Here is a 25,214-nt window from a genome sequence, read left to right as displayed (position 1 = left end):
AAAAAAGCCAAATTACATTGACCATGGTTCCATTTGTAAAAGCAACAAGAGGGGAAAACATTTAAGCGGGTCGAATACTTTTTGTAGGCACTGTAGTTCTATTCTGTGTGAAACTGGGTCCTTCATTCTGCTGCTTGTTTTCAAAAAACGCTAATTAAAATTAAAATGTAAAGTTCAGTATCTTCGAGTTTCCTGCTTTGTTTGGAGAAAGATTTCTATCTTACAGCCACATAAGGAAAAGAGGCAGCAAGTAATGTCATACATTATGAATTAATCATCAATCAATATTGGCAGATGCAAAGACAAATGAGTCAATTGGATTGATTTATTGTGTTTATTATTTGAATATTTATGTATATTATATTTTGATATATAAAAGCACCATTTGCAGATTTTATCGGTTGGTGTTTGTCGGTTCCGTTCAAAGTCGTCCCCCTCCTCGCCCTCTGAAGGGTCGATCACCCTCTGAAGAGCAGCAGTGGCTGAGAGAGCCTGAGAGTGAATGAATACAGAGAGCTCCATTTGATGAGCACAAAGCAGCAAACCAGAGAGCTAAAACATTATTTTCTGACTGTTTTACTGCAGTTACGTTCTAAAGCAGAAATGTATACACACCCACACCTCCTTCAAAACCCTTTGGATTTGTGTAAAATCCAGTATAGTGCGGGGGTAAATCCTCCATATTATGCCTTAAAGAATTATTTTAATATGCTTTAATAAAAAACATTAGAAACTATATTTTTTTTTTCACCATGTCACATTGTGAAGCTTCTGTGCTTCTTGTCGATGTGGGACTGTCAGTGTTGTCAAAAACGTGTGTCGGGAGTGTTTTTTACATCCAGCTCAGCCTGAAGTACGTCTGTGTGATGATGAGCATATTTTTGTATGAGGGCGACAGGCCTGCTGACGAAGTGAGTCAGCGCCAGGATATCCAGATGACCCACTGTGGCAGCAGATTCTTTGGGAGGCCCGTTCTGGGGATTAGGAGGCACTGGGCTCTGAACCCGTGACCTCTGCTGTTTATTTACCTTTTCCTGGTTTAGGTCACCGTGACATACTACTGTACTGTTGTGTCAACATCCCGCGTTCCATTACGGATCCATTCATTTAAGTGTGTTACGCATGTGTGTGTGTGTGTGTGTGTGTGTGTGTGTGTCTATACAATGGGTTGTGGCAGACAAACTGACAGGACAACGGTTGTTTGTTTTTTTTTGCACATGAACTCAAAAATGTTACACATGCCGTTTTTTGTTTCATGATTCAGACTTGATTTTGTGACAAAAGTTGGATTTGTGGGACTCAGTTTGAATCCCTTCCAGTATTTTGCATTTTCTCTCTCCTTGTACTTCCATATCCAACACAGAATACACAAAACAAACTGTTTTTAGGTTTTCCTATTCTCGTCATTGTGCAAGTGCGAGTCCAGTCTGGCGGGAGCACACTCAGAAGCTAAATTGTTGGATGTTCATTACTGCCTGCGCCGCTGTGGACAAAGCAGCACCCGTTATATCCAGCTCTAACAGAAATGTTTTCTCATTCACCACTAATTAACTACTCCATGCAGTGCAGAGGAGTGCAGAGCAGAACGGCCGTAGCCGCCTCAGTTTGGAGTAAACAAGACCCCGGCGGGAAAAGGGTCTTGTCTTGGCTGGCTGGCTGGCCCATTTTAATAAATCGATGCGCTAATCATCGGACGTGCACCGAGTGCCCCGGCTGCGCTTCCAATCCTTCTGCCTTTGAGGTTAATTTAATTAGGTTCCAATGCTGAAAAGCCCCTGACATACACACAGAAGTGCAAGGTGTAATTGATTTTCTTTCTCTACCTGATATTCTCCTGCTTTTAGTTGGAGACGATGTACAGGGCGAAGGGAATTTAATGACAAAAACAGTCAACAAAGAAACCATTTCTGTGGCTTAGGGGAAGTTAAGCTTATGATACAGCCGAGGTCTAATGAAGGCAGATTAATCCTTAACAAATAGGTTGAGTATATTTACAAGGCACTCCCTTTGTGTCAATTTCTTTTTGTGTGTTTTCCCCCAATTTGGCACTGCATTGTTAAAAAAGCAAAAGAAAAAAGTGCTTTCTGTTGCAGGAGACTGTGACATTTTGTCCCCATGGTGCCAAAATAACTAACAACAGAAATGTAATTAAACATGTAAAGCTGTTTAAATGGAAAGCAGTATTGTCGCCATAGAAACGTGTGCGTATTTCGGCAAATTCAAGAGCCAGAATACATCTGCTTAAAAAATTCTGTTTGCTCAGCCCTGGATGCTGCTGTTCATTATTTTTCGGCATCCAGCAGCCGGCTGGAAGATCTTTGAACATCAGTGAGTAACACATACAGGTGAGCAACATGTACCAATTTGTCGAACAGAATAACAAACAAAAACAGTTACCTCGAGCATGACGAAGCATATGCCACCTGGCCCTGTCAAAGAAGACCGAGGAACGAAACGAGGAAATGACGCTGTGTGAGCGATGCTCTTCGTGCAGAGTTTGGGTGGCAGATTTTTATTAAAACCTCAAACAAAAATACAAGAATGAAATTGTACGACATGGATTAAACAGTATGTCTGTCAGCTAATGCACAAATGCAAATGCTGCAAATGATAGCATGTCTAGCTAACTAACTCAAAACCCACAATGATGAACACAGCCCAGTGTCACTTCCAAGGCCCAGGGCACTTCATACTATTTTGTTTTGAGTATCTTCCATTATGGAAAAAAGCTAGCAAGAGATTTACAGAGCAGATATGTCCACTCTATTTGACAAAAAACAAACACACAGTTTAGTTTTGGTCGAAAACTAACAGGGTTATTGTTTTAAATCAGCCAGCTGGACAGAAAAGTGAGAAACTCGAGAAGCAAACATTAGCTACACTATTAGCTAGCTATCTTTACAACTTAAAATATCTGCTTTAACAGTTGTCAGCCAACAAACTCAATGTTGTTTGGTTGAAATGAGGATCCTGCGTTTGTCTACCTTTGTCCAAGGAGAAAAGAACCCATTGTTTCAAAAATTACAAGGTGCTAAATCTGCTACTATCATTGTAGCATCATTGTACACCGGCTATGTGCTGTTTGAGAAAGGAAAGCTTGACATGACTAAGAGTGGCTAGCAAGCCCCAAGGAATAGCACCAATCTTTTGGAGCCAGTTTGACATAATGGACAAACTTTTTCACTGACATGTCACATTACACACACTGGCCCCAAAAACATTTTAGTCATAAGCTAACATTGTCAATGAAACATCTGTGAAACGATGATACACTTTTTGTTAGCAAAATGATTAATTCCACTAGCAGATTTGGATTCTTCCAGTAGCATTTGGTAAGTCTAGAAGAGCATCATTAAAACCATTTAACATTCAAATTAGCACTTAAAGGGTTAAACAGGAAGTTAGCTGGCTCGGCCAGTGGAAGTTGCTGTTGCTCAGGCTCTAGGCAAAACATGGAAGCAATGTGAAAGTTCCGGGTAATTTCCAACTCGCAAAGTAACATTTTCTGAGCAGCTTTCATAGGAATGAATGAAGATCTGCCTCTGACCCTGTGTCTCACATTTCATATTCATGAGGGAAAGGCTTAGCAAACGGTCAATTATGAGCAAAATATTACTAGGTCAGTCCAGTGGTGATTCATTATCAGAATTGCATATGAAATTGAATCAATATTAGTTTGTATATCAGCGTCTTTAGAAGCCCCCTGAATTTGATACTGGATCAGCTTTCACCCACCCCTGTCTGTCAGACCAAAGCACAACCCTACTTTAGCTCTTCCCGTACTGCACATCCCTCGAAACTGGAAAAAGAAAGTACTTTGAGGCAAGTCTGTCTGCATGCACACACACACTCACGCGCAGGCAAAACTGAGATGTGCAAAGTTCCGGCAGATCTTCAGGCCCTTCAGCTCTCATCTGGACAAATCCCTGGAAGCCATGGCCCGGGCCCAGCGAAGGCCTTCACCGTGCCAGCTCTTACATTTATGCAGCATTCTCTCATCCTACCATCAGCCGTATATTCAGGGGACCAGGAAATCCATCAGCTCACAGTAGAGTAAAATCATAAGTATTTCACTTGACATTCGGTGTACACACGTGCCAGCGATTGTTGCATGCTCAAGCTTCTTTATCCTCCCCCGAAGACATACAGCGCGATGGAATGCGTCTCTGTGCGATGCCAGACAGACTATTTGTCCTCTAAAATAACTGTTCTCCGTGCTTGGAGTGCGAGGCGCGAGGTGCAGCCGCAACGTGAAGGGAAGGAGCATCCAGCCTGTCAGCGCAACTAGGTTTTTTTTAACATTTTTTTATCAGTTTTACAAGCACCCTCTCTCCACTGTAAGACTGAGAGATGGCTCATTATCATATCGCCTCCTGCTTGAAGCCCAAACAGTGCCAGGTTCACGTACAGTACAACACGCACGTTCCACAGTGTTTTCGACTGCGGAAAAAAAAAAGGGGCGCTCGCTGTGCTTAAATGTGTGAGTATTTTTTTCTCCGCTGATGCTGATGAGGTTGTGTTGAAATCCTTGGGTCAGGGTTGCGCTCATTGTACACTGGTTATTTCATGTCAGGGAGCCTCGCCAAACCTTTAAACTCATCATTTATTTAAGGGGTTCTTGTTTGCCTTGTCAAGCTGCGGCCTTGCTTCTGGTGCCAGCATGTGCCCCAGTCTACATTTTTGCATCTCACAAGGCTAACCTGTATTAATATTTCAAATCAGGGAAGCAAACAGGCCCCAGCCCATCCTTTGATTGGCAGTCGAGGTGATGCAGCATTGAGAGATTATTGATGCATTGTTAAGGGGGTGGGCTTGGGCCGCTGCGAAACAGAAAAAAATGAAATAAAAGCAGCAAACATTTGTCCATCAGTTTTGCATAGCTTAATTGAATAATTCCTATTTGGGCTGTGAAGCTTCGGGCTGATTCCAAGTGGCACAGATGTCCCATGAATAAAACATGGGCTCTGTAAGCAAATATTAGCACTTGCAGTTATGATTATTTTCTTGTTAATGTTTGGCAATGTCAAACATGCGCTTTCGGTGTTGCTTGCGCGATTGTGACTATAATTGGTCACGTTGAAAACGCACAAGCTGTGACACATGACTCGAGCGCGGGAGATAGAAGCAATCCATTAAGATTTGCATGTTATTTCTGAACGAGATTATCTTCGTTTATTTCCATCTTCTGGATCACATTAACAGTCGGTGTTGTTTTTGAAATCACATTCAAATCAGTCCGGGCTTAATTCCATCCACTCGTACTGCATCTGTGCAGGTGGGAATCGGAAATGAGATTGCCGAACGTCAAATCGAACGCCGTGTCAGTCTGTAAGCGTCTGAGATTTCTGAAAAGGTTGCAACAACTCCGGAGCCAATTCCTATATCCTTCCCACCTACTGCAATCTCTACTTTCTGTCAGGTTCAGTAATCTCACAGATCAAGCTGAGCTGACTGAGGTATGGTTATGCATCTTAACACCAGTCTAAACTCTGCTATCCTTGTCACGGCTCACAGGTTAGACAAAACACGGAGACAATGTTATCAGAGTTTGCTGTCATAAACATTTTCAACAAGGAGACACCTCGAGACAGTGATGATAACGCAGAATCATTCTACTTTAGTCTTTTGGTTCAATAAATGAATGTTACTATACCACGTTATTACGTTGTCATTATGGATGTAGTCCAATTATGGAATGATTATTATGACTAACAGTAAGTATTATTGAGCTTTAAGCTGCTATAATCAATATATTTATCATAACAATAACAGTATGTGATGTGAAAGGTGTCTCTTAGTGATTTAAAGTTCACTTTCAAAGAAATAGCTGTAAAAGCTCGCTGCATGGTACCTGCTCAGCCCCAAACAGCAGATGGACAAAGTTTGCAAGTAGGTCACTGAGCATTTAAGAGTCAGATGTTTCTTTCAGGAGCTGTTGGAGACCAAAAACAGCTAGAAGAGAAAGAATATTGGACTTACATCCATCAGCTTGCCGAAGACATTGCTTCAGATCAATAGTAATCATGCTCAATGCTGGATGTGTGAATAAGCGACTGTTTGCGGACCACTTCTCTTAAAGCAGCTACAAGCAGCTGAGTCTTTGTTTACTCTGGCGGCCCCTGTGGACAAAAGTGGTATGTGCACCACCACCGCCTGCCTTTAATATCTTGACCTGGCCGGCATGTGCATTTGTTTCGGAAGTGAAAGACTTTTTTAAATACTATTTTTCTTATTTACACACAGCTGTCTGCAAGATTTAAAGTGATATGGTAATGTATAATTTTGTTTCTAAATTTTGTTGAGAAAGCTAAAGCTATGAACACGCCCCAATATTATGATTTTGCTGAATCCAACGCAGTGAATGGCATTCTGAATAAATAGCCAGTCATCTCACTAATGGTCATACAGAGGCATCAGTATTACATTGTGACTATTTCACAAGCAGTTAAAAAACTCCTTGTAGTGGGTTTAAAAGGTGATGACACTTTGTTTCTGTTGGCCTTGTTGTAAATACTTTGTGAAACAATTATTTATCTTTTTAAAAGTCAGTGGTTGAATTATATTCAGGTTTTTGCTGTACGTTGTTATCGTGGCTCCATGGATGGCAGTATTGGTCAGCTGACTGGTCCAGCACTTCGGTCCACACTGAAATATTTTAACAGCCGCTATAAAGATGGCCATGAAATTCATGTTCGACATGTTCATGTTCTACTAAAAATATATTACTCTTGGCTTATGACCAAAATCCTGCCTCAGTTGTACCTTAATAGCTAAATAGCTAACGTGTTAAACTAAGATAGTGAGCATAGAATACATTATGCTGAACATCAGCATGTCAGTGTTTGCATTGTGAGCATGTAAGCATGCTAAATTTTGGACAACATATCAGAAAAACCTTATGTTATAATGCAGGCCGATACAAAACCACAAGGGTGAGATTAGTTGCAAATTCTTCACAGTGGATGACATTAGATGAATTGATTTGTGACTCTCACTTTCAAAAAGGAGGAGCCTTATAACATAAAAATTTAAAAAGGAGATGAGAAATGTGTTTTGCTGTTAATTGTCTCTGTTAATAAAGACAAAAGAAACCATTCATGTGGGAGCTTACCTGTTTTATGTCCTGAGTACACACTGTTCCAGTTGTCTGCTGCCGAGAGGACAATTCTTATCATGTTGTAGATGTTTATTTTGCCGGAGCCATTTCTCTGAATGGAGCACTGTGGACGGCGACTGCTGTCTCCGTCTCTCACTAGGTGGTCCCGCCTTATGACAAAGTTTGTATATTGTGTTTTTTCCTAGAGGCCATGAGAAATGACATCCCTGTGGACACACCGAGAGAGCACGTCTGGCCTGCGATGAGTGACTATGTTAACACGTCAGCTGGAGAAGTAAGAGGAAAGAAAAGATTTAAGAATTAAAAAAGGGAAAATATGTGTGTGTGTGTGTGTGTGTGTGTGTGTGTGTGTGTGTGTGTTGTCCTTCAAGTTACATTTTCTTGGTTCAAATCACAGTATCTCAAACAATTGCAGCATTTGACAGCTCATGCCACGTTTCCTGATAGTTGTTTTAAGGATTAAACTTTCTACTTCTTTGTGCATATTGTTTTGAACTTGATTTTATCTGTAAGGCAACTTAATAAATGGGGGTCATTTCCTGTTTGATATGTTGATATCATGCAGTCTTTTGGTATTCATAATTTCCTCAGCCTCATATAGTTTAGTTATGCCATTTATTTGATATTTCCTCACACAATTCTTTCACTACTTTTACATGATTGTAAGTCAAATATTACACAACACATGGCCAATGTCCGAACACACTTTTTCCTTTAATGCCAGTTTTTACTCAGTAACAAGTGATTCTAGCGTCCATTTTTAGATGTATGATCTGATTTCCTGGTTATGATGCTCAATTTGGTTATTGTGCTATCTGCCTCTTCCCCTTTTGAACATATGTTGATAAAAATTTTGCATTGCCAACTAATCTTTTATAGATGATATATACTGTATTCTGTGGTTTTGTATGGGGGGAAATTTTTTTATGAATCATTGATGTTGTAATTGTCTCTGGTGTGTAAAATGTGCTTAACAGTGTGTGGTTAGAGCGTACAGATGTGTTGTCATACGTTGTGAGATGCTTGGCAGAGGTCTGTGGCTGGAACATTGCTTTTGTAACAAGCAGCGTGCCGGAATTCAACCTTCTCTTCCACAGGATACTGGTTTTGTGAATCGAACTTGATCAAACTGGAGGGATCAGTGGCGGCGGAGCCGTGGCTGCTGTCAGAGATGGATGGATTTGGCCTTAGGTTAACCGACTGCCTCGTGCACATGCTGCGTGTGGGCCCGACTAATGAGGGTCAACACAGGCCACAGGTCAGTGGGTGGAGTTTCTCTGTCTAACTGTGTGTCACTCTCATTATGGAAATATACAACCCTGGTGCATTCTGGAAAAAATAAGCATAACAAAGGGAGGGACTATAGCCTCCTGGTACGTGTTCGAAAGACAGCGAAGCGCAACAGGAAATGAACAAATACATCGGAAAATGAATTTATTAATGAGAAACAAAAATGTACCATGTAATATTTATATGTGGAGGCTGAAAGCTAATTGAAGGCATCTTTATCTTTCTCCCTCAAGTAATTGTGTTTTTGAACCAAGACAAATTCAATCAGCTCCCCACTGACTCGCACAGCCCCCAAAACACTCCGTCCTAATCAGGAAAAGCAAAAAAAAGCAAAAAAAAAAACCCTAAAGTTTCGTCACTTTTTTTCATCAAGTGGAAAGCACCCCAAGGTGTCCTTCACCTTCCTTGCAGTGAAAATGTCTCCCTTCATGTTCTCAACAGGAGGCCTATCCCTGGCCCTCCCCCCTCCGCTGTCTTTGACACAACTCATCCCGAGCTTGTTTTCACGTCTCCCATGATGAGGATGATAAGAGCATTGTGGCAGGCGAGAGGCGTTTGAAAAATAGATTAAATTACCCTCTCCTCTGAGGCTGCGTCTCCTCACGCTGTGTTGTCTTTATCGCGGCGATGTTTACATTCATTAGCACTTGTCGGAAATGTGTCACAATCTCCTCAGCACCTCGCTCTCACGCGCCGGCCGCTCCTGATATCCGCTTTCGACTGTGGACTGCAAACAGATGCTATCGAGCACAGAAAATGTTTTGTCTGCCTTCCATTAGCGAAAAGCCCAGGGCCTGGTCAAGACTTTACTTGTCAGAGTGCACAGGAGGTATTGTAACCTCGAGAGGACCGAGCACTGGTATGTGCATTAGTCTCTCTTTCCTTAAAGGGTCTGTTCACCCAAATTACAAAGTGACATGTGCTCTCCTTAACGATCGGTTAAGGTCAGTTGGTTTCTACTTGTGCAGAACCCAAATACAATGAAGGATAATGGAATTCTATTTGTGGTTTGTGAAGGGAAGGTAATACAAAAAACGCTTATTTCTTGTGGTATGTAGACATGTTACTTGTTAGGTAAGTGTCTGATATTTCTACATTTACGTCAACACAGTGGTGATTATTAGGCAGTGATGTCTACCTAAGTTAGTGTTCTAACCAGCTAGCCCCTGGCCCGTCCTGTCTCCTAATACCACTTTGTACTCAGTGGTTTCAGCTGGCAGTGTGAATGCAGGAAGTTTTATGTTTTACAGCCTCTCTTGGCTTTTAATAGTGTATATTAATGTGGTAAATTCACAAAATAAAAAAATAAAAAAATAAATTTAAACATTCTCTCACCCTTTGTCTTTGTTAAATAGTTAATCCAACCGTGTCATATGAATTCAAGTTTCTGACTTTTACCGAACCAAGATAAGCTTAATTGCCTGTTGTGAATAACTTTTCAAGCACAAGTCATTTAAAGTCCGAATGCGACTCACCAAAACACTTCTGGTTCTGCTGAAATCAAGCCTCAATTGAAAAGTTTTTCGATTCTGCATGCCCTTCTCGCGCACTCCTGATGCCGACTTAAAAATATCTCTAAAAAAGGACTTGAATCTAAAGATACTGCTATACTATTGTTAGGAATGTTAATGTTGGCTCGTTAATGTTAGCTAGCTAGCATTAGCAAAAGTTAGGTATTGCAACAAACTAGCAGCCACCTGAGGGGCGCGGATTCCAACAGCAGCGGTGTTGTGATGTGACTGCAATGGAAGGGGGGAAGACATGCCTCATGAAGCTGAATGCTATCAAACCACCATTAACTACCTTTTTTTAATGAATGAATCAAAGTGGATACAAAACGATGTGTTGTTTTACCTTTATACGGAGCCAGACAAGCTGTTGTCTCTTTAAGCTAAGCTAACCTTCTAATGGCTCTTGCTTCATCTTAGCTCACGTATAGTCAATGTTGTATGAATCTTAAGTATATTTCCTTTAATCTTACACAATGCTTCATAAATTCATATATTTATGCATAAAATCAGTGTGCAGTGCATTGGGCTGGCTTTTTCACTCCAGCTGATTCGTTGTGTCCGTCTCAGCTAATTGCGGGTACTTTGCTGTATTTTGTGTTGGGTCGGTTGTTAAGTCTGTCTGAATTCCAACTTTTCAAAAAGAAAATAAATAGTTTTACTGGAAGAAAATAATAAAGTAGACACACACACACGCACGCACACACACACACACACACACACACACATCCACACACACACACACGCTCCACTCCCCTCTGCCAAAGCCCAATCCCATTCCTAGCATACTTCTGCCGTCCTCGCATTTGATGGGATAGATTGAGTCATTAAGCCTATCTGACACGAGCAATGGCCTTCCATGATAAGAGTCAAAGTTTGGCCCAATGTGGAGAGTCACGGGGGCCTCTGTGATGAAGGGGGCCGCCTGATGTCTCAAGCAGGGTGCTGGTGGAGGAGGGATGTGGGGGGGAGGTGGCATCGGAGGCTGTCAGCAGGCATGGACCGGGGTCACCCCACGCCAAGCCTTATTAGGTCCCCATCAGCAAAATGCTGGCTGTCAGGCCACGCATTGAAATAGAGGAGGGCTCCCGGTGAGCCTTCTGCCGCTCAGCACCAACTTTCTGGCTCGATGGTCACGATCAAACCCGTCTGGTCCAGCCCACAGCGATGCCTTGTGTCACTCCATTAAACAGAATGTATTACTGGTTTCACGCCACGTTAAGGAGGTGACAGGGAAAGTCAACTTGACCTTGAATTCCTTTTTCAGATGTGTTAATCAAAAAAAACAATCAGATGTCAGAAAGAACATGACACAAAGTTAATGAGGGTCTGCAAGAGTCAGTTTTTAACGACGGCGAAAGAGTATGTGTGGATAATGCTACTTATTGATCTGAACTGTGGCGTTCTCTACATTGAAGTCTGAAGAACCCAAAACACATCTTATGTCTGAAAAGAGAAAATGCAGAAAAGGCTTAACTGCGCGCAAGTATGTCCAAGGTCACATCGAAGAGAACACTTTCCCATCTGAATGTTCTGCCATCAGTGTTTTGCTTTGTTTTTGGCCAAATTAAAGAGGATAAGGTCGTCTAAATACTCATCAGCCGAGGAAAGCTGCACGTTGGCCAAAATAAACTGGAGACAAATGCCACGTCCCCCCCGTCCCATGATTGTACCAGTTGATCAAACGGTTGTCAAAATGAATTCTGTGCTCATACTTTAAAAAACAGTATGGTTGTTCTGGGTTGAAAATTAAACTTAAAAGCCTTTTGCGACACTTACTTGGTGTGCTGTTTTGCTCTTTGTGAGGTCCAGTGACATTCATGCACTGCGAGGGGGAAGAAAAAAAAAGAATTGTGAGAGCAAGTGGACCGGCTCCATCCAAACAATGAAACTTAATTTGAAAGGAAAATAATCAAGCGCCTGGTGGATCTCAAAGAGCAATATTTGGTTTGGGCCTCGTGTTTGAACTGCACAGCCGAGTATCGCAGATAGTGCTCTCTCTCTGCCCCACAGCAAATACATGCTGCAGAAAATGTTTAATCTCCAAATATGGCAGAATCTTTGGATGTGTCATTTAGAAAACTGCTTGCATCCAACAGATGCTTTGGCTTGCCATAGTCATAAAAATACAGGTGTTACCTACGTAGAAGAAAAAAGTGAGGGAGCTCGTCAAACGTAGCGAGCTAGACATTCAGCTGGCCGACAAAAGTTACGGGGCGGTCAGTGTTGTCACGAGGGAGGACGTAGGATTTTTCAGTTGGATACATTTTAATGTTGGCTTCTTCTTCTTTGACTCTTCCTTTTTTTCGGATGACCGTGGCTAAATACTATAAATTGTGGTGCTTCTTTTTGAAGGTGCAACCTACGAAAACATATCCGTCATGACGCTGCAAGTAAAGAAGACCTTCCTCTACATTCAGCTGAATTAATGTTTTTTTGGTTTTTTTTGCTATATTTATTACAGAACTTCTGTCTGGAGCCTCATCTTCTTTCAGAACGGTCCAATATTGGTCTGACCACAGTTCACTAGAGAATAAAGTTTTTTGGGAAGCAAAACCAACAGCTTTAAACAGTAGCCGCAATTGACCCTCCCGGCTAGGTGGCTTCTAACAGATCCACTGGGGTCCCGTACTATTATTCGTGTGTCCTCGGCAGAAAAGCAACAGCAGCCAAGAAGCCAAGATACAGTAGTGCTCAGTGGTTGGTGGGCAGTTGAATCACAGTCACATCAGAGCCAGGAAAAACCACAAGTCTAGAAAGACAACCTGACTGCTTTTCCACCCACACCCAGGATCCAATAACAAACTCACTCTGCAAATTCCCCTGATGACAGCCAGCTCCTAATAAGTTGATGGCCCCACTGCTTCTGTATGTGGGCCAAGGCAACCAGAGAACGCTCAATCGGTGCTACCGGTGCCAGATCAGGTCATGGCCCTCTTACCATCCCTCTGGATCCAAGTTACCCCGCCACACTACTACTACAGTCATCTGGATTTGACGACATGCAGAAGAATCGTTTCGGGCCACGAATATGTCGTGTAAGAGCTGTTCAGCAAAAGACAGAACATTTTAAGTCATTCTGCCCTTTAGAGGATAGATTGTGTATGTTTTTTTTTCCCCTGCCGGTGTCTCTTGTTACATATACAGCACATGACACTATCAGCCTATCAGTTGAAACATAGCTGCAGCGCCTAGCATTTTTGCAATACTCCAAAGAAGTCAAGCTGATTGACACATAACAATATAACAGATTGATCTGACTGTTAGATACGCCTTTTTATGGTCAACTCAACCTCATTCAGCCATCCCTAGCAGTCAGTTGAAATATGTTGGGCGCCAAAAATGTATTTCATTAAGTCTTACAGAATAGAATCAAGATAAAGGGACAGAAAATGTAGACAAATATATATATATTTTTTAAATAAATACTGAGCTTGTAGAAATATGCAGACTAACAGTAAATATTTTCCTTAAAAACATTATTATGATTGTGAACTATTGATTTTAAGAATGATTTTTTTTTTGTTTATCTCTTTGTACAAATTCGACAGTTGATTCCTTCTTCTATCAAGGTTTGTGAACCAATAGTATAAAGTTGTTGGCATCATTTGGTATCTGTGATCAGCAATTAAGAATTTCAGCAGTTGGTAAAAATGAGTTTTACAGTATGTGCCCAGCACACTGGCCTAAAGTTGGCTAGCTAATTTAGCTAGCTAGCATTAGCAATGTTAATGTTGGTTAGCTTGCAATAGCAATGTTAACATTGCTAGTGTTGGCAACGTTGATGTTAGTTAGCTAGCATTTGCAATATTAGCTAGTGTGACAAACTAATGACCAGTTGAGGGAGCTGATGATTCAAAGAGAGGTGTTATGTTGAGAATGCATTGGAAGAGGGACGATTAAATGCCAGATTTAGTGGTTGAATGTTATCAATAACACCTTTAACACTTTTTTTCTTCTACCTGGAGTGCTATTTTGTTACATTATTTTCAAGAGAAGGCAGACATTTCTACGGCCACTATCTCCAAAACTCTGCACCTCACGAGATGGATAAATAGCACAACAGATTAGAGGTACAATATGTGTTTTCGATTTTGGAGTGAACTGCTCCTTTAATCAATTCTTACTCTGAGAATGCACACAAAAGCAAAAGTGGCAGATCAAAGTGAACTTCAAATGCAACGCCATCATTAACATGTTGATTGCATCCTTGAAATTAAACATACTTTGGAAGTTACTATAGCAATTTTATTGGAAGTTCTTTTTTAAGTTATTTTAAGATGAGATATGTCCACTGAGTCATCTTGCACCAGACGAGAGTGAGTTTGCATTCTGATTAAATTGACCTTACAAAACCAGACCGACCAACTGCTTTTACAGGAGGACTGCGTGATCATCTGCAACCTAGTCACTGTGCACGACTTGACATAATGTCATGTCTGACTGCTGCAAACCAGGCTCTGAATGTGCACACAGCGCTGAGTTGACAAACAAATTGTAGGCTGCAAAGCTGTGTACACTACTCAAACCACAAAATGCTGAACACAGAAAGTGCCCTTTTTTTTTAGTGCCATGATGAAAGACATGTGATTAATACGATCTGCGGCTGACTTGGACGGGCTCCTGTAACCGTACCTTGAACACATGTTTTTGCTGAGGAGTTGAAAGATGGCACTCTCGGGGCCAGAATTGAGTGCCTCCAACCTTGAGGAGACATTACTCTGATTTACTTCCTCTTCTTCGATTCTGCCGCGGCTGCTGTACGCCCGAGCGTCTCCAGCGGAGAGGGGTTAAAACGGAGAGTTAAGAGGGGAAGCGAGGGGAGACACAGAGAGCAGCCCGAGCATTGTTTATTTTCACGGGAACATTCCAGGAGTTGACAGCTATTCCCTTGTCTGGAGGGGCTGAATCGTAGTGCAATTTTCCAGACTCCAGACTGCAGTGTGTGAACTCCCACTAAGGCTAGTCTGGGACAATGAAGAATGAGTCTCTTATTCACACTTCCACTGCGATGATAGTGGACGAATACCGGCTAGGAAGGGTTGCACAGCTTGAAAAGTCATTCATTGAAACGCAGCGATGAGGTGAGATGTAAGGTTCACGGAGAAAAATGCAAAAAAAAAAAGTGTTTTCTTCACTCGTTCAATCATTCATTCCAAGCTGCTTTACTGTAGCTGATTTATTATTATTTTTCTTTTTGGAAGAGGAAAGACAAGCTAAGGCTTTTCCCTGGCTGCCACAGACTCGAGTCGACCCGCTTGAGATCTATATTTGAATTCTAGGCTAGCATTCCAGTGTCCGCTCTCCACGTGGCTGCTCTCTAGAAAATGTCAGGGTAACCGGATCGTTACACACTTGAGTCCAGTTACACCTCCATTAACGACCGTGAAAAGGATCCACACGCTGACCCTGGAGAATGAGCCCCGAATTAGCATACGTATTTAAAGAGCCTGGTCTTTGGTTGCAGGGAGGCATTTCACAAGATTCACACCCAAGCCCCTCGCTGCACGGTCACCCGTCACACTCGGTCTGCTGCAGGAGGAAGATACTTACTGTCAGTGCTCATCTAGAATGATCATATAAGATATTACAGGCCTAGTTAAAATGTTTTGCAAATATGCATATTTCCTTTCTTGCTCAGAGACTTTATAATATTATATTTGTCTGGTAAATATCACTGTGTTCCGACAAAAGACGCGGTCGGTTTTAGAGGTTTTATGTTCCGCATGGAGTCAGTGGAAATCGACATGCAAATTTTTACGTTAACCATAAGCAGGCCGCCTTGACAAAGCAGACCTTTGAGGTGACAGAGAATCAGAGAATTCAAAACAGGGGACGGTGTCGTAGCGTATTAGCCTTGTTGTTTAATTTAACTTCTTTGTCAGTCTAAAGAAAAACAGTTCCACAAAAGAGTAATTGTTTGCAGACGGTCGTGTGGTAGTCGATGGTATGTCTTTTGGACTTAACTGTGGGAACTTAATCCAACCCATTAGCAACCGAGCTAGTGAAATTCTTTATTTTCTCTCTTGAATTTATGGGTAGGGCACAATGGTGAACCAAAGAAAAAAACACTAGAGAGAAAACAGAGAGGAGCTAGGAGCGACGGTGACTAATGTTAGCCTGCTGAGGCTGGGAAGGAGGTTGATGCTTGTCTAGCTCACTAGCTACAGCAGTACACCAGCTAACCCTGCAACTAGCTTTGGTACGGCTACAGCCACCATCCAGTTGGTTTAACTTAACACTAAGCTGAAAACATCTAGTGGGCTCTGTCTGAAGTTAGCCTATTTAAAGGTGCAACAAGAAACTGTCAGTTTTTGTTGATTTTGGCAGCCCCCTTCAGCAATAAATGACGATGGTGAAAAACGTTGTTTTATTGCCGTACCACCAGACTACAGAGCATCTTTCCTCAGGCTGTGAGATTCTAACCCTTACCATATTACGTAACACCTTTGCCATTAAAAAAAGGTTTTAATATGAGTTCATATCCAACGTGAATAAATTGGAATCCAGCTCAGTGAGAGGTATTAAAGCCCCTATACAGTGTGGTTATTTAAGTTTTAAATAGCAATATATTCCAACAGATCAGTAACCCATGTCTCTCTTCCCCCCTCTCATTCAGTTAAAGAGGATATAAGTTTAGGTATTTCTGCCCACTTTATCCTATCGGGACAGAGAGACCCATAAAAAGGCGGTCCTGTCTGCCCACAAATGAGGGTTTGTATAGAGGAAGGAGGTGATTGATAACTGCAGAACAGACAGGAAGTTAGCTGAAACGATAACAACGCCTTCAAAACCAGTCATATTACGTTTCACATTTTTGAACCACTTGTAAAACCATTAATTGTTGATTGTTATTATACTTTAGTTTTGTAGGGATTAAAGAAATAAGATGAAACATTTTAGTAAGTGAGCTACCTGCTGGTACTGTAGGTGTTTCTTTTGGCCCCGGACAGAGCTGGGTTAGCTGTTTTCTCCTGTTTTCCAGTCTTTAAGATAAGATAACCAGCTGCTGGCTGTAGCCTCATATTTACCTCAAACGTGTAGGAGTATCTTCTTATATCACTCTCGGCAGGAAGCACATTTCCCAAAACATCCAGTTAGCTCACAATAGAAATGTGGAGCGTGTAGCCCCGGGCTTGCATGATTACTCGTCGGACATTCTTGAGCAGAAAACGTTGAGGGGAAATAAAAAATCTGTTATTTTGGGGAATTTTTTAAATATATCTTTCAATTTAAACTCACTTTTGAGGCACTTCAAGGTGAGTAGGGGACGTGCAGTTGCTGGCTAAGTAATGATGCAAGTGTGATGCAACAGAGAAAATAGCAAGGGCTCGCACAAGTCACTGGTGTGTTCAGACTGGTTGATGGGGTCAAACAGTTAATCCTCCCCGTGGAGTCAGGGGAGCTGTACCCCTGTGCATCACCTAAATGTTCCCCGCTGTCTTGAACTGTGATGACTTATAATCATGAGGGACATAAACATTGTGACCTCTGCTCTCCCATGTCTGCTGGTCAATCACAGTGTGTATAAATATATGTTTCAGCTCATATTCATTATGGCTACCATCTGGAAACTCTAGCAGCACATCTGTGATTTATCTTCCCTATCAACAATCTCCCTCAATCTCCCCCATGCTGGAATTGTTGTGGACTTGGCCACAGAAAAGGAACATTATCAGCGGACTATTAAACAGTGTGCTGCCAACAGGGGGTGGCGAGAAAGAAACCAAAGGCTTGTCTTAAGGCGAGCTGGTAGGAAATGTTTTCTTTTTTCAAAGTGTGTTATACCCCCTGGTGATAAAGAAGGGAGCAGAAAAGAAAAGATGGCGAGTCGCTGAAAAGACCTGAAAAAAGTTTACTCAGCCCCAGGTGCAGGGTGTCCCCCGCTGATGTCTTTTCACAAACACTTTGTTCATTTGTCTGCTTGATGGGTCGGCCGGACAGCTAACTGGACGGCTGCCTGGTCACTGGGCCAGCTCCCGAGTGGAACATCAAACTCTAACATGAACCCATCCGTTTTCTCTGCCCCTCTATGCCCACATGTCATGTGACAAGTCATACTGAGACTCTATCGTGCACAAAGCTAACATAATGAATTGTCCAGTAAGTTGAGTCCATTCATCACCATTGTCTCTCTTGTAGATGCCACAATTTCTTTGCCTTGGTAAAAAGAGGGACGCCTACCTCCGCTGTGCTTCCCAGTAAATGGACGCTACCTCTGGGCACTGTGCTCGTCTGGCCAAAGCCCCCAGGGCTCAGTGGGTACTGCGTCTCTCTGCTGGCACAGACACGCCACTCTCTGTTTGCCTCTTTAGTTTCAAAGAGCCTCGCTGAGTGTAAGCTGTCTCCTCTCATTGTTTGGCGATGATGCAGCTGGGCAGGGGGTTTGTGTAAAAGTGTGTTACCAGCCCATCTCCATCGTCCCTCCGCGACTACAACCGACAACAGCTCCAGCAGAGTGGCTGCTGCCATTTTCACTTACAGTGCTTTCACACATGTGAATGTTGCATAGTTAACAACCCTCTATTGATGGTTCTGTTCAGTGCAGATCAGCAGGGGTCAATTAATGAGCGGCCCCTGACCATCAGATCCCAATTATAGCTTTCAGAGCACTCCACTGTGTGCCCCTCAAATACCCAGCTCCATTTGCCTGATAATCGTGTAATTAGAGTTTGTATCAATAATTGAAGCACCAACAGGGACATGTATTATTCTCCTGTTTGCCTCATTTGCTAAATTGCCGCAACATTTTTTGCTAATGATGCACTAAGGCGTGCACCTTTCTGCATTATTTATTAGGAATACAAAAGCGGCCCACTGGAAATATATTATTTGACAATTAAATGTTGGCCATCTTCAATAAAGTGTTTTACTGCCTCCAATATACATGTATTTGGATACAAATAATACATATTATTATCATTGATTAATTCATTTAATAATAATTACAGCGGCACGTCTGCATCTAATAACATTAGGCATGAAAAGACTTAATCTTTCGATTATTCAGATTTTTCTTTTTTTAAGGAAAGCAGGCATCTGACACAGGACTTGTTCCGCATTTCACTTTTACTGGTTTTATTTTCAGTAATCAGCAGAATGTCGTGTACAGTGTTACCAATGGATCACATGATTACTTTATTGATAAAGGTGTGAGTAAAAAAAAAACACTATTTTCCTCTGAAATGTAGGAGAATTAGGGCTGCACCTAACAAGGATTTTTTTTTTTTTTTGATTAATCTATCAATAATTTTTTGTATTAATCTATTATTTTCTATTACTTGGTTAATATAACAACACATTTGCCTAAACATACATTTTAAAACTTGTCATTTATGTTTCAATATTTTATACAATATTGTATATCATACTTCAATCATCAACAAATAAATATGACAAAGTATGCACTGCAGGGCATTATTCCCCAACAAAATCTGTGTAATCCTACTATATATTATGTTGGGTTGGGTACTAAAAGTAATTAGGATTTAAATTCAAAATGCAGGTTTTCCCATTCATTTCAAGCTAACGATCAGGAGGGCATGTTATTTAGCATGGATACATACTAAAGAGGGAACAAAACAGACATTTCTCTGTGTAGCGTTAAGTTTCATTTTCAATTTCGGTTTGTCTTGTACCCCAGTATAAAACACATCAGCTTTGTTTTACAGGAGATTGATGAGCGGGGGTTCCCAACATGTGACACACACGGACCATGGAGTGACTCCCACACCGCCTCCGATGTGAACCCAGCCGCTCGGAGATGCTTCCGCTTCGAGTGCTCAAACATGGCGGTAGTACAGCTGACATCCAGTGTATGTAAAGCATCATATTGTAAAAATTCATAGATGGCTTGGTGAATACATTTGACAAAGACCTTACATTGTATGAGTGATACTCCAGCATTTGAACTTTGCCTGCAGCCAGTGGATGACAAGATGTCTCTTACTTATTTATTTATTTTTTTAAACTCTTGTATTTCACTTTCCTGGTAATGGATATAGGTTATAGCTTTCACAAATCCACACACACACAAAAAAACAGTGAAACATAACCTGTTGCTTTTCTGAAAAGACCTTGGGGCAACACGGTGATAAGCACTTCCTCCGAACACAATGCTGAATTTCTCTTTGGTACTCTCCCTAACCTGTATCCTGTGACAGCCTTCCCCGATCGTGTCAATAAACGCACGCCTCTGCCCTTGTTTTCCGTCTGTCCCATAAATGTTTGACAAGACAGCCTTATTAAGGGAGAGGACTGTTATTTTTCACTTTTCAGTCTTCCTCAGGTACATCGTCTGTCACTGTCCCTTCAATAAATAATGCCTTGCACCACCGTTTCCCCATACAGCGCAGCCTCATGACATTAATATGAATACACCTTTGACTTGACATGGAGTAATGAGACGTTTGACAGCTATGACAGTCATATATAGCTGATGGTGCTGCAGTCTGCCTATAGTTTGGGTTGCAGTATGCTTTTGCAATCAAAATCTTCACTAGACAGGCCAGGAGAGTGGATATCTTTAAATCAGCACAGGAACTTTTTGCCACAACTGTCCATGACAAACTACGTATGGCACAGCGATTACCTTATCTCAGGCATACATGGAAATCAAACAGCCTGGAGAGAGAGAGAGAGAGTCATTAATGCTAATTGGGATATTTCTGCAGGACTGGAGAGTGACGGAGTAAATGCTACTCTGGAGCAGTGTTTTTGATGGAGCCGGAGCCCCATATGCTGTACTCAGGAGCACATCTGTGCCCAGTGCCCAAGGAGAAATCCCCTGGCAGAAAACACTTCAGTGCTGCGAGGAGGGGAGGGAGAGGACGTAAGACACTGCGAGCATTATTATGCCAGCCGGCAACAAATATCCATCCTAATTGCTCCACAATTGTATTAAACTAGCTATTATGTAGCAATTAAATTTGTTTAAGCCCCAGCTCCAGTTACAGTTTTCAGTGTGACTAATTAAAAACAAGGGAGCAGGAAAACCCCAGGCAGAAGCTTTCCCTAAGCTGGAGCTCCAGCTCCCCCGCCATGACTGTATTTAGAGTGTCAATCAAGGCAGAGTCAGGGGCAAGTCATTCAGGCAGCCTTTTTGATTCAACCTATTCACTCCTATAAGCCCTTTATCTAGACTGTCTCTGTATAGTTCCAATTATCCCAAAGTACCGTGCATTTGCGTGCAGAACAGAAAACGAAGAGGCCAGTCATCCCAGTATCCTGCCTCACCCTCGTGCTGCACATTGCCCAAGTTACAGAATATGAATCACAGTTTACATATACATCTATACACACGTTTATAGTCCATTTGCCCTGGGCAGAAAGTGCCGACTGCAAAACACATCAAAAATCTAGCAGTGAGTGCACTGTTCCATGATAAAGGTCCATTTAGTGTGTTTTGGCCAAAGTCCAGCGATGCTTGGGCTGTTTCTGCCCTCCCACTCAGGTCATTAGAGGTGAGATGCAAACTGATGAACACACAGAGTACAATAATGAGCCATGAAATGAAAGGGAAATTAATTGGACCCCAATAAAGAAAAGATTAACGCAGATGGATTATCCAGTCTGTTTGACTGTTTTTAGCAGCTTCAAAATAGTTTTTCAGTTCAGTGAAATTAGCATAATTTATCCCAACAGCTGCAAAAAAAAACAACATACACAATTCTAAACAAAACTTTTTGTATTTTGAAAAATACTGCAGTGTTTTTTTGTACTTGTGTGTTTTTTTCACATTTTTGCAGTTACTTTAAATTACTTTACTCATCACATATTACTCATTGAAACATGTACAACTTTGCAGATTACTCAACAGCAGAAATAATTACTCACGTCCCTTTCAATTTTCTTCTGTTACTCAGCCCACCTGATGAATGTATGCAAGTCCAACATTCACTCTCTTTCAGCTCTGCTTTGGTCAGATTTAGCTGATAGCCCTCCATAGGTTTCTCTCATGAATGTATTTTTTTCAGACCTACATACAGCCGTGCCACTCAGCCTTGCTTCCAATTTCATCAAGTGGCCACTGCAGTATTGCGGTGAACGATTCACCTGCTGCCCTGAGAATATTTTCCATGGAAACAACTTGAACTAAAAAAAGGTAAATTGTGATTTTTCATTTCAGGAGTATTGATCCATGGAGTTTTTCTTTTTGTAAAACTTACCTTAAGCCCAGAAAAGCAATTTAAAAATGTTTGTGCCAACAAGAGAGACACTACTGGGCATTGTGTTTGTACCGAAAAGGCCCCAGTATCTAGTGCTATAAACCATCTGTGGTTCATCTCGACAAGTGACCCTTTTCACTTTCTCATTTCATGCATGGTCATTGTAATAATATAGAATGTACCTGCATTAAATAGCTCTGAACCCTCACATTCACATGTATGAATATATTATGAAACTTTGCGGTTTAACCCGACACATCCTGATGCCGATACGACTCACTAGGTCGACTGTCAGCATCCCACAAAATGACAAATACAGCCATTTACCAAAAGATGTGGCCATTGTAGCGTGACAGCGACCTCAGAAGATTACTTGGTTAAGTTTATGCACTGAAACGACTTAATTAAGTTCATGAAAACATTATGGTTTGGGTTAAACTAGCTATGTTACTTCTGTAACTTCCGTGACAAGCAGGTAAGTACGTTAAAAGAACTCTGTTTTCATGCTGGACATGCAGAGCGTTCCCTCAAATGAAAGTCTTGCGATTGTTTAACCAGAGCGTCCAACCCAAACCTCCTCCCTATAGCTACAGACTTTCCACTCTTTATACCATCTCTCTTCACTTCCTCCTATGCAGCTTTAATTTCTTACTACAGCCACCAGAGGCGGCTGTCTAACAACAATAAGTCGCAGTAAGCGGCTTTCTGTTTTTTACCTATATGGTCGTTTTTCTGATGAAAACAGGCTCCTTAAACCACATTAGACAAAGAGAAATTTGGATTTACCAGTATTTATTTTTTAACCTTTAGTAGAATCTAATGTCTCACACATCCAGCTCCTGTGCCATGGTAATGCATCCTGAACCAGTCGCTTAACTGAGCGCACAGAGACAAAACAGAGTCAAAACAGAGTCAAAACAGAGTTAACAAACAATATGACTGAATTTGAAATTGTAATCCCTAATGCATGAAAGTTGCTGCAAGTTAGTTACATTTTACCACACTTCCACTGTCACATGTATTGGGGGACTGGGTATACAGTTGTATGACACAGTTTTCTGCTGGACCACGCTGTACTGGAACCATCGCTGCCCAGCTGCAGGCTGTCAGGGCTCATCTCACACTGACACACTCCAGGCCTTTGAGGCTCTCAGTAAACTAGTTCAGGGGACCTCAGACCGACCAGAGCACTGGCAGAGAGTAAGTCCAGTACAGTTCAGCACATCGTCCTCTATGACTGGTGTGTTTCAGCATGGTAATCTTGTATGGTGCCGTTTTAATGACAGGGAAAACACAGCAAGCCTCTTACACGCTCACAATCTTAAGCTCAGTCGTATAATACAAAAGACTCCAGTGGACTTTTTGGACCAGCTAGAGCGGTGGCATAATTTAAAGGCTGGAAACATTTAATGACCACTCGCGAAAAAAAAAGTGCAAAGTCTCAAATCCACCTGAGACAGCAGTTCCAGCTATCACACAAATCAGCACAGTTCGCCTTTTGCTTCAACACAATAATGAGTTCAAATCTGACTCATAAAACCTTCATTGTTTCAAGGTGCTTGGACGGCTCCATGTGGGGTTAGGGAGTACGTGCCGAGCGTTTCGTACTCTGTGCAGACTGCAGTCTGTCTGCCAGAAGTAATAGCACAAGTGATTATGTCTCATTACGCTAAACGTAGACACTTGCCTACTTTCTTCCCATTGTCCTTGAGTGGCTTGGCTCCCAATTACTAAGTTTGTTTTTGGGGGGGATATGTGAGAAATATCCCTTAATCTTTAGAAAACCACATTTTCTCTGTAGCCCTTGAGTGAGAGTGACAGTGAGGAAGTGCCAGAATGGAAAGGAATTTGTTAGGGAGAAGGGGATGTCAATCACACAAGTTAAACACAAAGCATCTCGCGCTGCACGGAAAAAACACATTTCACATGGATTCTGTAATATGCTCTATTTGCAGGCCAGTTTGGAAGAAGAAAACATCATGTTTAAAACATCGCTCTTATCACTAAGATGGTAATTCAGCTGCATAATCTCTAGTCTAATTTTCACATTCTGTTCAGTGCAATCAAGGAGTACGACACAGGTTTTCTAAAATGTTTACTCTCGCAAGGTGTTGAGTTGAGCGAACCAGTTGCAGGATGATAACATATCATGTTGACCCCTGAAGATCGATGCAGCTCTGCATGGATTTGACTCCTGGAGGGGATTATTTAGCTTTGCCGAAGTTTCATGTCACAACAGGAAATTCCCACTGGGATTAGAAGTTGATACTTATGACTGCTGCTGATGGACATAGGTGGGGAGTTTAGATGCCTTCTTCTTTCTCTTCCCCCTCCGTCTTTTTTTTCTCCCTCCCATGTCGTTACTGTTTTTCGGTATTGATTGCCTGCTGCCTCTTAAATTATGCATTCTGCAGCGCGGTTCGGAGTGCTCCCAGGTGGGTTTGTCAAAGGGAGAAGACACATGTAGTCGGGCAGTGTGCCTGGGAGCGTCAGAAATCCATACAGGTCACAATCATGTCACCCCATCAGTTTTAATCAGCCAAAGCTGAATACAAGCTGGTGACAGGGCTTAGAGGTATAGGAGATGTGCCTCTGCCTCGGCTGTTCCCCCGACACACAGGATCTGGTTCAATACTGCTGGATGCCGCTGACAGAGACTCATTATCATCTATGTGTGTCTTGCAGCTGGGCTGGATGATGAGGCATATACTGGTCTGGGCCTGTTCAACACTGTGTTACCATACCACACTTTAATTTGGGCTTGATTGGTTTATCGGAGCCTTCTTCCCCCTCTGCAGGGTTTTACACTGGTGCAATGATATATTGTGTTGCCGAACTGTAGCAAGATTGTTAAAACTTGACAGCAGTCTCCAAAACTAAGTTAACTGTAAATAGATTTTTTGACAAAAACTTGGGCAAGAGGTCTGGACAAGTGTGGTGCAACTGCAAAAAATAAGCCTGATCTCTTGATTATTTTGGGAGTATATTAAGATCCTTGTATTATGTGTTCATGGATTGGCTCTTTTAGATCAGATTCTTATTCACAGTGAATGATTTCAGAATGTATTAACCCTAATAAAGCATTTTTCTCACTTTACAAGTGCAAAAATCATTGTTAACCGTTATCTAGTG

General features: G+C 41.8%; 1 long non-coding RNA gene across 1 annotated transcript; it reads left to right on the top strand.

Annotated features, from left to right (window-relative positions):
- Positions 1–2,312: 2,312 nt before the first annotated feature.
- Positions 2,313–19,717, top strand: LOC115569748 (uncharacterized). The gene is made up of 4 exons (XR_003981619.1): positions 2,313–2,345; positions 7,303–7,391; positions 8,215–8,375; positions 19,587–19,717. It is a non-coding gene; the product is annotated as an uncharacterized LOC115569748 (long non-coding RNA).
- Positions 19,718–25,214: the final 5,497 nt, after the last annotated feature.

This window comes from Sparus aurata, chromosome 19, assembly GCF_900880675.1.
Source record: "Sparus aurata chromosome 19, fSpaAur1.1, whole genome shotgun sequence".
Taxonomy (NCBI): Eukaryota; Metazoa; Chordata; class Actinopteri; order Spariformes; family Sparidae; genus Sparus; species Sparus aurata.
This window is presented reverse-complemented; position numbering and strand designations above follow the sequence as displayed.